Source organism: Simochromis diagramma, unplaced genomic scaffold, assembly GCF_900408965.1.
Source record: "Simochromis diagramma unplaced genomic scaffold, fSimDia1.1 OVJJ01000596.1, whole genome shotgun sequence".
Classification (NCBI taxonomy): Eukaryota; Metazoa; Chordata; class Actinopteri; order Cichliformes; family Cichlidae; genus Simochromis; species Simochromis diagramma.
Window position 1 is genome coordinate 12199386 of NW_024387245.1, and position 12887 is coordinate 12212272.

Below are 12887 nucleotides of genomic sequence, written 5' to 3' on the forward strand. Positions count from 1 at the left end.
AGCTTCAAATAAATACAATAAAAGTCAAAAACAAACCCAAAAAGAAAGGAAAAAACAAACAAACAAAAAGATCAATGCCAGAGCAAAACTGGTGGTCTGACAGTGTGTTGGAGTCCACTAAAAACACCTCCACCTGGTGACACTGGCATGGGCATGGTTGATTGATTTGAGCCTGAGGCTGAGGGCTGGAGCAGAGATAGAGAAAAACAGTCACACAGAGAGAGACAGAAGGAATCCAGTCAGAAAGTAAGAGACAGAAAGTGGGAGGAGAGAAGACGGAGAGTTCTGAGTGTTGATGTCTGCAGCATGATTGCAGCCTTCTTCTTAAATTGGCCATCTTCCACTGACGTAAGATGGTCCAGATACAATAATCTTTTATTTGGTGAATGTGTTAAAGAGTTATACATTACTGAAGGAAGGGAGGCTCAAGGGTCGCTAGAGCAGACAGAACTACAAAAAGAAGAAGACAGGATTGATCTCCAGGTTGGGAAGCTCTGCTCTCACACCATCACACCTGTCTCCAACTCCTGCAAGCAGTCACAACAGCTACAGTGAGAGAGAAGTGAGCTCTGCAGTGAGAGCCAATCCAGTCTGGGAATCAGTGATTCATGGTGAGTCACCAGCAGGCTTGCTGACTTCAACACTAAAACCTTTAATTATGTATGTAAAATAATATGCACTATCCCCAAGCCTGTCCACATCAATTTCCAGTAAATGTCCACTTACAAGTTTTTCAAATTATTTGCAGAGGTAGGTGAAAAGACACATTTACATTTCACAAGTGTCCAACACTAATACTGTCCTTGATTTCCACTTTTTACCAATAGATGTCTTTAAAACATTTAAACTGATATGTCAGGACAAATCCACATACACCATATTGCCAAAAATATTCACTCATCCATCCAAATTATTGAGTTCAGGTGTTCCAATCAATTCCACTGACGCAGGGGCGTGGAATGAAGTGCATAGGCATGCAGACTGCTTCTACAAATGGTTGAGAAAGAATGGGTCGCTCTCAGGAATTCCAGCGTAATCCCATGATAGGATGCCAGCCATGCAACAAGTCATGAAATTTCCTTTTTACTTAATATTTTTATATTAGTTTTTCGTGGTATTGTAACACAGTGGATGTGATTGGGAACAATAGCAACTGTGTGGGAGGGTATGGCATGTAAAATCACAGTCAGCAGGTGTTGAAGCACATAATATGCACAGGTCCAACTTTCTGCAGAGTCAATTGCTACAAACATCCAAACTTTATGTGGCCGTCAGATCAGCTCAAGAATAGTTTGTGGAGAGCTTCATGAAACAGGTTTCCATGGTGAGCAGCTGCATACAAGCCTTACGTAATGCAAAGTGTTGGATGCAATGGTGTAAACCATCCTACCACTGGACTCTAGAGAAGTGGAGATGTGTTCTCTGCAGCAATGAATCAAGCTTCTCTGTCCTGCAATCCAATGGATGAGCCTGGCAGTTGCTGGGTGAACACTAATTGTCTGGCTGCCTTGTGCCAAGTGTCAAGTTTGGTGGAGGGGGGATTAGTTTGTTAGTTTGGTGTAGTTTTTTCAGGTGTTTTTCAGGAGATGGGCTCAACCCCTACTTCCAGTGAAAGGAACTCTTACTGCTTCAGAATACCAAGAGATTCTGGACAAGTTAAAACTCTTAACTTCGTGCAAACAGTTTGGGGATGGTCTCATCTTGTTCCAACGTGCACACCAGTGCACAAAAAGCAGGGTCCGTAAAGACATGAATGAGTGCGTCTGTTGTGGGAGAACTTGACTAGCGTGCACACAGTCCTGACCTCAATCAAATCTAATTCAACCTTTGTGTTGAATTACAGTGGAAACTATGATTTAGGTCTTCTTGTTCAACATCACTGTCTGACCTCACAAATGGGCTTCTTGAAGAATCGTCAAAAATTCCTATAAACAAACTCCTAAACCTTTTAGAAAGCCTCCTCAGAAGAGTCGAAGCTGTTTGTAAAGGGTGGGCCGACGTCATATAAAACCCTGTGGATTAAGAATGGGGTGTCACTCAAGTTCATAATCATGTAAAGGCAGACAAGCAAATACTTTTGGAAATATAGAGTACCTTTTACTTTTTTCCTGCAGTAGGCTAAACTTGTGGCAATGACAAAGTCATTGCTCAGTGGACTGAGACAGAAACAACAAGAGGACATGGATTAGCGTTTATTGTCATTTCACTTTGACAGTTATTGTGAGACATTGTGAAGCTCTGAATGTTGTCTCATTTCTTTGTTCATGCATGCATAGCTACCCATTCAAACTCCAAAACATCTTAAGGTTTTTTTTTCCCCTCTTTTTGAAATGTTGTAGAAGTGCACCGTAGCTAGCCTGCAGCACATGTGAATCAGAATTACCAGAGCCAAGTCTCTGAAGTGAAAGAGAACGAGTGACAAGATGTGATTAATTCTTAGCTTCTTACATGGTTCCATCATTCTACAGAAAAGGTAAACAGGGATTTAATTGCTTATATTTTTGCTGTTTCAGCACATGAAATGACCAGATGGCCAGTCTATTCTTAAGCTGTGAAAAGTGGAAAAAACCCAGACAGGGAACATGTGGTTTGTCCAACATCCCAGACAGTCTGTTCACAAACCTGATGTATAAACTCCACCCTGGATCACTGCATTTCTACCATGCTGGCCACCGTGGAAGCGAGGAACAAGACTGGATTTCTTCCTCTCTGCCGAGCAGACCTGGTAATCTACCAGACGACCACATGCTCAGCCTGATAATCCATGAGATGACTGCACATGATTCCTCTTTGGAGGGAACAGGCAAAGTCATGTGATATATTTAAAGTAGTACACATACATAAAGGTATGGAACCTTGTTTCTGTCAAAAGTTTGACTTACTAACTCAAACTTCTGACAAAATGACTCAAGACTGAGAAAAGAACTTTAAGTCTCAAGTTATTAAGTTGAAATTTTGAGATAGTAACCCAAATGTATTGACTTAGGTATGCTAGTTTTTTTTTTTTCCAGTTGCAGAAACAAGGTCCCATATAAATCTCTCTTTCATATTTTACAAGACAGCTATCAGACCGGTTTGTGAGTTTTTTTCCAGCCCAGTTCCTTTGTTAGCTCTCCTTCCTCCTTTAGACCCGCAGTATCAGTAATCATAGGCCTCAGTTACAGTGAAAGTGAAACACTATGTTTACAGAAACTGCAACACAAATCTTGATGAAATGTGTAACTATAGTTAGCTTTCTGGTTGAGTGGATAGTGTTACTGTAAAGTCAAGAAGAAGAGCCAACAGTGGAGTGAGGGCTGGTGTGTTCAGGGATATAATCAGCTGAAGTCAGATGTGAAGTCCGACAATAGCAAACAAAGACGCTGCGCACAAGCGTATAATAAAAATTATGGCGAGAGGGTCACCAGATTCCAGTATGTTTAGTGACCCATGTGAGACGGTCACTCATTAAGGCTCAAAATTTTAAAAAAATCTGACATCGACTGTCGCCGCCTTGTGTGTTGACTCTTAGGTGGAGCAAGAGCCACTGCACCACAGGAGCCATGAGTCCCAAGCCAAGAGAGAGTGTGTTTGCTCCTGCTATTGGATTGCTGTTATCATTATTATTTTTACTGCCATACTTTTAGTTAATGTATTTTTTTTGCACTACGCATATTTTATATGTCATTAGGTCATTTATTGTGGAAATTCTCATGTAGGAACTATTGTACTGCATGTTGGTTCCGCTGGTGCACCTGAGTGAGATGTACACCCATGTTGAAGGATGGAAGTGAGGCAGGAGAGGCCAATTTAATTCAGAGGATGTTTAAATGTTCTTAAAAGTATCTGTAAGGTGTTTATTTCTGCCTCAAAGCAGGGGTCAGGCAGCAAGGTATGTTTTGTTTGTTATATAGATCATTTATTTGTCTCTATTTCACCCGTCCTCCTATTTCATTGAATTTTATTTTGTGTTTTAGTTCGACGGTGGCGTAGTTTGTGATCAAGGTGATGCTGTAACAATATCAACCCCAAGATTTTATGACTCACATAAAAGCCAACTTCATGCCATCAGTAAAAAAAAAAATCTTTATTGACTTTAAGAAGAGGTGCAAGTGATAATTATAATGAGCAATACATATGCAGATATTTGTATGTCTTATATGACATGGTCAGAACATTGTATGGTTTGAGAGAGCACTCGTATGATTATGGCCACTGCAGCAAAGGGCCAGCTATCATTCAACACAAGGGGGAAATAGTGTGCACGCTTTCAGAGATAAAACTCCAGACTCCTATGACTGAGCGAAGATGACACATTCACACATTTTCATACATTTCATTTATTTATTTACTTTTACATTTTCATTCAGGCATTAGTTTGGTCAAATGCACCTGAGATTATAGCGATGATGTTGGCAAGTTCACATTCATGTTGCTGTTGAGGTGTGGATCTCTTTTTCAGGAAACATGTCTGTGAACTGTGACCCCTGCAGTGGTTTCCGTGACAGGATGATGCCTGTTTTTAATGAAGTCCTGCTTCAGGATCGTGGACATCCAGTACTGATTTGCAGCTTTGTCCCCTGTGCACAGTCTCCTCCAGGTTCTCTGGATCTCTTGATAATACTGTGTACTGTAGTTGGTGGGATATTCAAAGTTTTTAAAAAAATGCCCCACAGTTTGAAGACACAGTTTGGTTTTCTTTAACCTCTTCCCATCTTTACTTCTGAGAAACTCTGAGAAACATGTTACTGACCTGTTGTCAATTAACCTAAATGTTCCTCCAGCTGTTTCTTCTTAGTACAATGTTTTACAGTCTTTTGTTTCCAACCTTTGAGACATGTTGCTGCAATCAAATTTCAAATGAGCTATTAGCTTTTTTTTGAATTCACAAAATAGTAAAATGTCTCATTTTACGTTTTCAGGTTTTTGCATCCCAACTTCTTTGGAATTGGGGTTTTAGATGTAGAATACATTTTCATAATTAAGAAAAGCACATACAATTGTATGATAAATGGTAAATGGCTTGTATTTGTATAGCGCTTTACTTAGTCCCTATGGACCAGTCATCCACCCATTCACGGCAAGCTACATTGTAGCCACAGCTGCCCTGGGGCGCACTGACAGAGGCGAGGCTGCCGGACACTGGCGCCACCGGGCCCTCTGACCACCACCAGTAGGCGATGGGTGAACTGTCTTGCCCAAGGACACAACGACCGAGACTGTCGGAGCCGGGGCTCGAACCGGCAACCTTCCGATTGCAAGACGAACTGCCAACTCTTGGGCCACGAACGTCCCAGTATAATACTCCAGTTTAGCCGTAATGTCTGGTGTTACACATTAAAGTATTTGGACTGTGCTATGTGAAAAACAGCAATAATCAAAAGTAATGCGCCTCCAAAAAACAAAACCACATGCATGCTAAAGTTCTTTAAGGCCGCGTTGGCTTTGTTATAACCACAAACGTAACAAAATCTGAGCTGGGTTTGAGTGCCTACAGCGCTGAAAAGGAGCTGAATCACTTTATTTTCTGCTGCGCTCCAGTAATTAATCTTTACAAAATGCAAATAAGTGTGTCATGATTTCCACTTATGTAAGCACACAGAGATGGTGTATGAAGGATATCATACTGTAGGTCGCTGTGTTCCTATAAATCGCTCGTGGTTATTATTATGTCCTTGATGCGTCATAACTACCCCCACCTCCCAAATTCACCATGCCAGCCTCTAGTCAATCACATCCGCCATCATCGCCACTGCACCTTCACAGCTTTTAGTTCAAGGGATATTTTTTTAAATCATCCTTTTGCAGAGTCTTACTTTTCATTCTCCAGGAGAGAATTAGCATCACTTTTCTTAATATCTTTATGTTTTAGAGTGCACTTATAGGCTGGCAGATCATAACTAAAATTGATGTTTTCTTCTATTCAGACAAGTACATTTCTTTGGGAACTAGACAGGATGAAATGAAACAGAGGAGCATGAAAAAGATGCACAAGCACATTCAAGATCACTTGGAGTGTGTTCTGAATTCGCAGCTATTGCATAACCCCAAAAATATCTGTTTCTTTTAAGCCAACACGTTTATGCAACTATGCTTTGCTGCAGTTCACAGCTGAAGCACTAACATGCAAAATGATACCGATAAAACTTCTCCATCCTGCCGAAGGAATAAAATAAATGTGAAAGGCATGAAGTCAAGATACATTATGTGCTGCTGTTTTTATGTCTGAAATATTTTTTTTGAAGTAATAAAAGCCAACAATAGCCATTAAAACCATTCATTTCGGATTCTTTTCTGATGTTCCCATTTTATAAAAATTTAGAACGTGGTCATAAAATCTTCACATTTCACTGAACTGCTGCTACAGTTCGTGCATTTGTTTATATTTCATTGGTTTAAAAAAATCCCCACTGAGTTGGTTTACGTTTTATCCCACTTTCACCTTCAGAGCAAAAACCACTTGCTGAGCGTGCTAACGGAAAAACTGATTGAACTGCACCAGTCCTCCATTTACTGTGATGAAACTGTTTTCGGAGTGGGTGGAAATTAAGCAGTTTAAGCTAAAAAAAAAAAAAAGAAAGAAAGAAAGAAAAGGAATTAACACCTCTCTCATACAGTTGTGGCTGACTGGAAATGAGCACACAAGCACATGTCCTTATTTCCACTCACCCAACAAGTAATTTCAAGGAAACTGCAAAACTGTGTTTGATAGTAAAATCCATGAAATCCAGATGTCAGATGTAATGGATGTGGTGAGTATGTGGTTAGAAAGACTGCAAAAACCAAATGAGTCCATTTCAAAGATCAAAGTCACCTGAAAAATGCTGGTCAAACTTTCCAGTGAGGTCAGGACGAATGATGCTCAGTGTGCTTATTTCCTGTTGTTCATCCTGCCTCCAAGAATCACCTGATATTCAGTCCAAGGGTCTATAAATACTTATGGAAAGTAAAATGTAACTGTGTCAGAAAAATTCTTATTATGAACTAAATGTGTCATGCTTAATTGGTATTAATAATAATGGATTGGATTTATATAGCGCTTTTCAAGGCACCCAAAGCGCTTTACAATGCCACTATTCATTCACTCTCACATTCATACACTGGTGGAGGCAAGCTACGGTTGTAGCCACAGCTGCCCTGGGGCAGACTGACAGAAGCCAGGCTGCCATATCGCGCCATCGGCCCCTCTGGCCAACACCAGGCGGTAGGTGAAGTGTCTTGCCCAAGGACACAACGACCAGGACAGAGAGCCCGGGGATCGAACCGGCGACCTTCCGGTTACAGATACGCTTCAGATACGCTTCCCTGAGCCACGGTCGCCCCATTGGCAGGTCTCTTTAAGCCTGTGTACCACTGCTGATTATCAATAAAGCCACTGATGTTTAATGGTTTGGTGTGCTTTATTTGTTTGTTTCCAAGATATTCTCAAGACCTCTTCTAAAGCAGCACCGCTTGGCTTTTAAATAAACTTCACTCCACCTTGGTATGAATTACCTAGTCACATACTTTCAGATGGGATTCAGTTTATGAGTGAAAAGGGAAACCAGATATGATGTTGGCACTGTGAACAGTTTTTTGTGCAAGTACAAGCATGACTTTGGCTAGGTTTCTGGAGCTGGAAAGCCTAATTTATGGTTATGTTTAAACTGCCCTTGGGGTTTAGTCCGAACCTGGGGCCTTATTTCGGAGGTTTATCTTCTCTAGCAGACCTGATATACTTAATGTATAAAAAATAGTACAATGTTATTTATATTGTACCTTTCAAGTTAAATATCGCAAAGTAGTTCACAACAAAAAAATGGTACAACATGTGTTTGCTCCTGCTATTGGATTACTGTTATCATAGACATGATCTGAAATCCAGTGTTAGCTCAATTACCTTCTTTAGAAATCTTCTGTCATTTGCGATCCTCACACAATACGCCTCAACTTGAGAACAGCAAACAGAAAGAGCCAGAGCACACTGATTATTTTCACAACAGCACAGCATTATTATTTTTACTGCCATATTTTTAGTTAATGTATTTTTTTTTTACACTACGCATATTTTATATGTCATTAGGTCATTTATTGTGGAAATTCTCATGTAGGAACTATTGTACTGCATGTTGGTTCCGCTGGTGCACCTGAGTGAGATGTACACCCATGTTGAAGGTTGGAAGTGAAGCAGGAGAGGCCAATTTAAGTCAGAGGATGTTTAAATGTTCTTAAAAGTATCTGTAAGGTGTTTATTTCTGCCTCAAAGCAGGGGTCAGGCAGCAAGGTATGTTTTGTTTGTTATGTAGATCATTTATTTGTCTCTATTTCACCCGTCCTCCTATTTCATTGAATTTTATTTTGTGTTTTAGTTCGATGGTGGCGTAGAACAAAAAAATGGTACAACATTAAAATAAAAAATTAAACTTCAGGAGTAGTACAGATTTCTACTTTCCTACCACAGAGGGTGTCACTTTCATTCTTCTTTCTCTCAAAACTTTTTTCTGGTTTAGTTTTGGCACCAGAAACTGGATAACTAATTGTCTGACTAATATAAAATTTGTCAAGCAGTCTGCTAGAAATGCATAAGTAAAACAGACACAAACAAACACAGTTAATATTAGTGGTGTTGCTCATGAAATGCTTCACTTGTGGGGAACAAAACCCTTCCAGGAACTAAACATTTTACCTCATCAGATGTATGACTGAGCGTCTGGTTCTCATGCTGAATGTTCCCATTGATTTAGTGAGTCAGTAACAAACTGCCATTGCCAAGCATGAAAGAAAGTGAAAGCATTTGCCTTAAATATCCAGATCACAAATTGGGACCATATGTAAGGGTGGGTGTACCCCACACCCCCACCCTTCCAATAGTTGGAAACAAGTTGCAACCAATAAGAACAACAGACTCTACTGTTGGAGGACATTGGACTTTAACAAAGCGTCTTTTTCAAAATGCACATGTGCAAAAAGTTATCAACAGTGGCAGTTAGTAATTAGCACTATTGCCTCACAGCAAGGACTGTACATGCTCTCTTCCTGCTTTGAAAAATATGAAAGCTTAATTTGTCTTCAGAGTTCCCTTGACCAAAGCACAAAGCTGAAGTTAGTCCCTGAGCTCTGTGTGTGGGCAGCTGACGATACGCACAGTTGCCCACTGTTCTTAATACTTATTATGGCTTAAAGGCAGACAAGAAAATTTCCTATGGGGATTACTAAAGGATAATTAACTAACTAGTGCGTGGTAAGGCTTGAGGGAAATATGACATCATACACCCAACATCCTCTTTTTTAGACACACCTCGCTGGTAATAGGCTGAAGCCCTTTTTGTCTTCAAAACTGCCTTAATTCTTCATGGCACAGATCCAACGATGTGCTGGAAACATTCCTCAGAGATTTTGGTTCATATTGATGTGACAGCATCACACAGGTGCTGCAGATCTGTCAGCTGCCCATGAAGCTCTTGTCCTCTCATGTTCTACTGGATTGATATCTGGTGGCTGTGGAGGCCATTTGAGTACAGTGAACTCATTGTCATGTTAAAATAACATGACATTTGAGCTTCGTGTCATGGTGCATTATACTGCTGAAAAGAGCCATCAGAATATGGGTACAGATGGTCATGGACACGGTCAGTAACAATACTCCGATAGGTTGTGGCATTTAAATTATGCTCAGTTGGTATTAATGAGGTAAAGGTGTGCTATGAAAATATCCCCCGCATCACTAGGCCACCATTAGCAGACTGAATTGTTAATACAAGGCAGGTTGGATACATGCTTTCATGTTTCATATGTCAAATTCTGACCAATTTTCTATTGCCCAGTAGAATATTTCTCTCATATTGGCTTCTATTTATTGACTCAAACACATGCCAAACACAAACTGGATATGACAATGAAACAGAGGAAATATGCTTGAATTGTCTCCAAGATGGGCTTGAGTACAAGTGAGTGGGAATTGACGTGAATATTTGCTGACAAGTAACAACAATGGAGTCTGATGAACAGTTTGGACAAACATAATTCCACCTTAAAAATGACTTTAAGTTTTGTCACCTTATCAGTTCCTGGGTTCTACGAGGCTGCCTGATGTCCCCGATTGTATTGTTTTAGTGTTGATATTACGTTTCCTCAGGCTGTTCCCTGGATGAAATGTTTTGATGACTCAGATCAAGGAACTCTTTGTTCGTATCGTAGGCCCCAAGCTGCAGTTTGGTGAATTATTTACCCAGCTGATTAATCTTTCAGTAATATGAAAATGCGCCAAGGGGTGATGTTAATGAGGATGCCTGATGTGATCATATTGAATAAGGGGGAACAATTCAGGGGGAAAGAAATCCTTTAAAAAATGTTTAGAAAAGTATAGTTGAATTTTTTTTTTTACTGCAGAGGATGCAGTAAGATTGTTATCCCCTTTAGAGATTCAGTTTGTCTGTTAATTTCTTGACTTTCTAAATCTTATTCCAATTTGAATTTATTTATTTAAAATGGACAGTGTATATTAATTATATTAATATCAATGTAAATATTTCGGAGTTAGCCAAAAGGCTACTTTTCACCTGTAGTGCCTGGCAGTCCCCGTATCTATTTGGCAAACAGATACAGTGTTTTTAACAAGTATTTGTGCCTTTCCTGATTTCTTATTATTTTACATTTTTGTCACACACACACACTTTTCATCAAAACAAATTTGAAATGCATTTTTTTTTAATTGATTTCACTTAATAGGGGGAAACGGCTATACAAATCTGCCTGGCCTTGTGTGGAAAAGTAAATCTCCTTTTTTGAAATCATGAATAAACTGTGAATAATCAATTTTTTCTAAAGCTGACTTCAACTTCACCAATCACAGCCAGGCCAGAGTACGCACAGACCTGTTGAATCAATAAATCACTTCAATAGAAGCTGTCTGACAGAGTGAAGCAGGCTAAAGGACTTCAAAAAGCAAAAAAGAGAAAGAAACTGAAGAACAGATGAACAACAAAGTCATTTACATCTATCAGTCTGGAAAGGTTTACAAAACCATTTCTAAGGCTTTGGGACTCGAATGAACCACAGTGAGAGCCTTTATTTACAAACAGAGAGAACTTGGAACTGTGGTGAACCTTCCCAGGAGTGCCCTGCCTACCAAACTTACTCCAAGAGCACATCAACAACTCGTCCAGGAGGTCACAAAAGAACCCCCAATTTCCTCAGTTAAGGTCAGTGATCATAATTCAACAGAAAGTGACTGGGCAAAAATAGCATCCACGGGTGAGTTTAAAGGTCTTGATGATCCCGATCACTTTTGAGAAAATATTCCTGAATTGATGAGACAAAAGTTGAATTTTTTGGAAAGTTTGAGTCCCGTTACATCTTCAACTAACACAGCATTTCACAAATAGATCATCACACCAACAGTCAAACATGGTAGTGATAGTGTGATCGTCTGGGGACGATCTGTTGTATAGCAATTGGTTGAAACATGAATTCTGATCTGTACCAGAAAATCATGAAGGAGGATGTTCGGCCACCCTGAAGCTCAAGCACACTTGAGTTATGCAGCAAGAAAGTCTGCATCTTTAAAAAGAAAGCTAGAAAAGAAAATAACAAAATGAAGATTTTGGAGCGGCCTAGTCAAAGTGCAGACTTAAATCCAATTGAGATGCTTTGGAATGATCTTAAACCGGCCATTCATAGTCGAAAACCCTCCAATGTGCCTGAATTAAAACAGTTCTGCAAAGAAGAGTGATCCAAATTTCCTCCACAATCATATGAAAGAATATTCACCAGTCATCACAAACACTTGATTGCAGTTCTTGCTTTTGGGATAGCTTTTTAATATGTGAAAACAAAGAACATGGGAAAAATACTTTTTGACTGCACTGTGCATCTCAATCTTAATGTTCATTTAATTTAACTATAAAGCTCCATAATAAGCAAAAAAATTAGCCTTAAAATGAGATTTATTTTGCAAAAGAGTGCTACACTGATGTACTTTCACCAGAAAATGATAGAATATTATGAATATTAGAATATTGTGAATATATATTATTATGAATTTGCAGTTTATGAACACAGGGCAGCAGCTGTGTGCACTGCAGCACTTGCCATGAAAGTTTGGTCATCTGACCCCTGTGAGAGTTGATGCTGGACTCCACTGGGTTGGGTTGGGGGGGTATGTAAAAATAGAAAGTGACGTGCCCTCAAAAAGTCTAAAAAACACGTAATTTTGCTTTTATATAACTTCATCGATGTACTTAAAAAAATTTATTTTTTATTTGTGGTGTTGCCTCTGTTGCAATATGTGTTTATTTTTGTTTTTGTGCTGCACATCTTGCCCTCCTGTTTTGTACAATAAATGGGCCATATTGCAGCCTGAGGCCTGAATGTCCCCTGCTGCAGCTCAGTGTCTACAGAAGGGGAGAGCAAAAAAGAGCAGGAGGGGGTAAGATGAAAGCAACATGATTCACACCTCTTCCAGAAATGCTCTGATAGAAATGTTTCTAAAAGCTAAGCTCATACTTCAGAGTGTCATCTCACTAGACTAAAGATGCTGCTGATTTTTACAGAACGACACAATAATGGCTCAGCACACGGTGACATCGACCCACGCTTGCTAAGATGCACAGTTGAAACGAAAAGGTATCAGAGGAGTTAAAGCGAGCCCATGTTGAAGTGTGTGTGTGTCGGGGGGATGGTTGCAGCAGAGTGAAGACACTTTGCTTCTCCCTAGAGCTGTGGAGACAGGGACACAGATGTTGTAGAACAAAAATTCCCCTGAGAGAGTAGGGCAAAATCTCAGCTTTGCTCTGTGAGCACAGTTCGTGAGAGCCCGAGTGTCTAATTGGCTGCGTATATTAACATCATTACTTTTGCCCTGCATCCCCAGACATCTGCTGTGAGAATTATGACCCTGGATGTGCAGATGGGGCAAGACTGACGCTGTT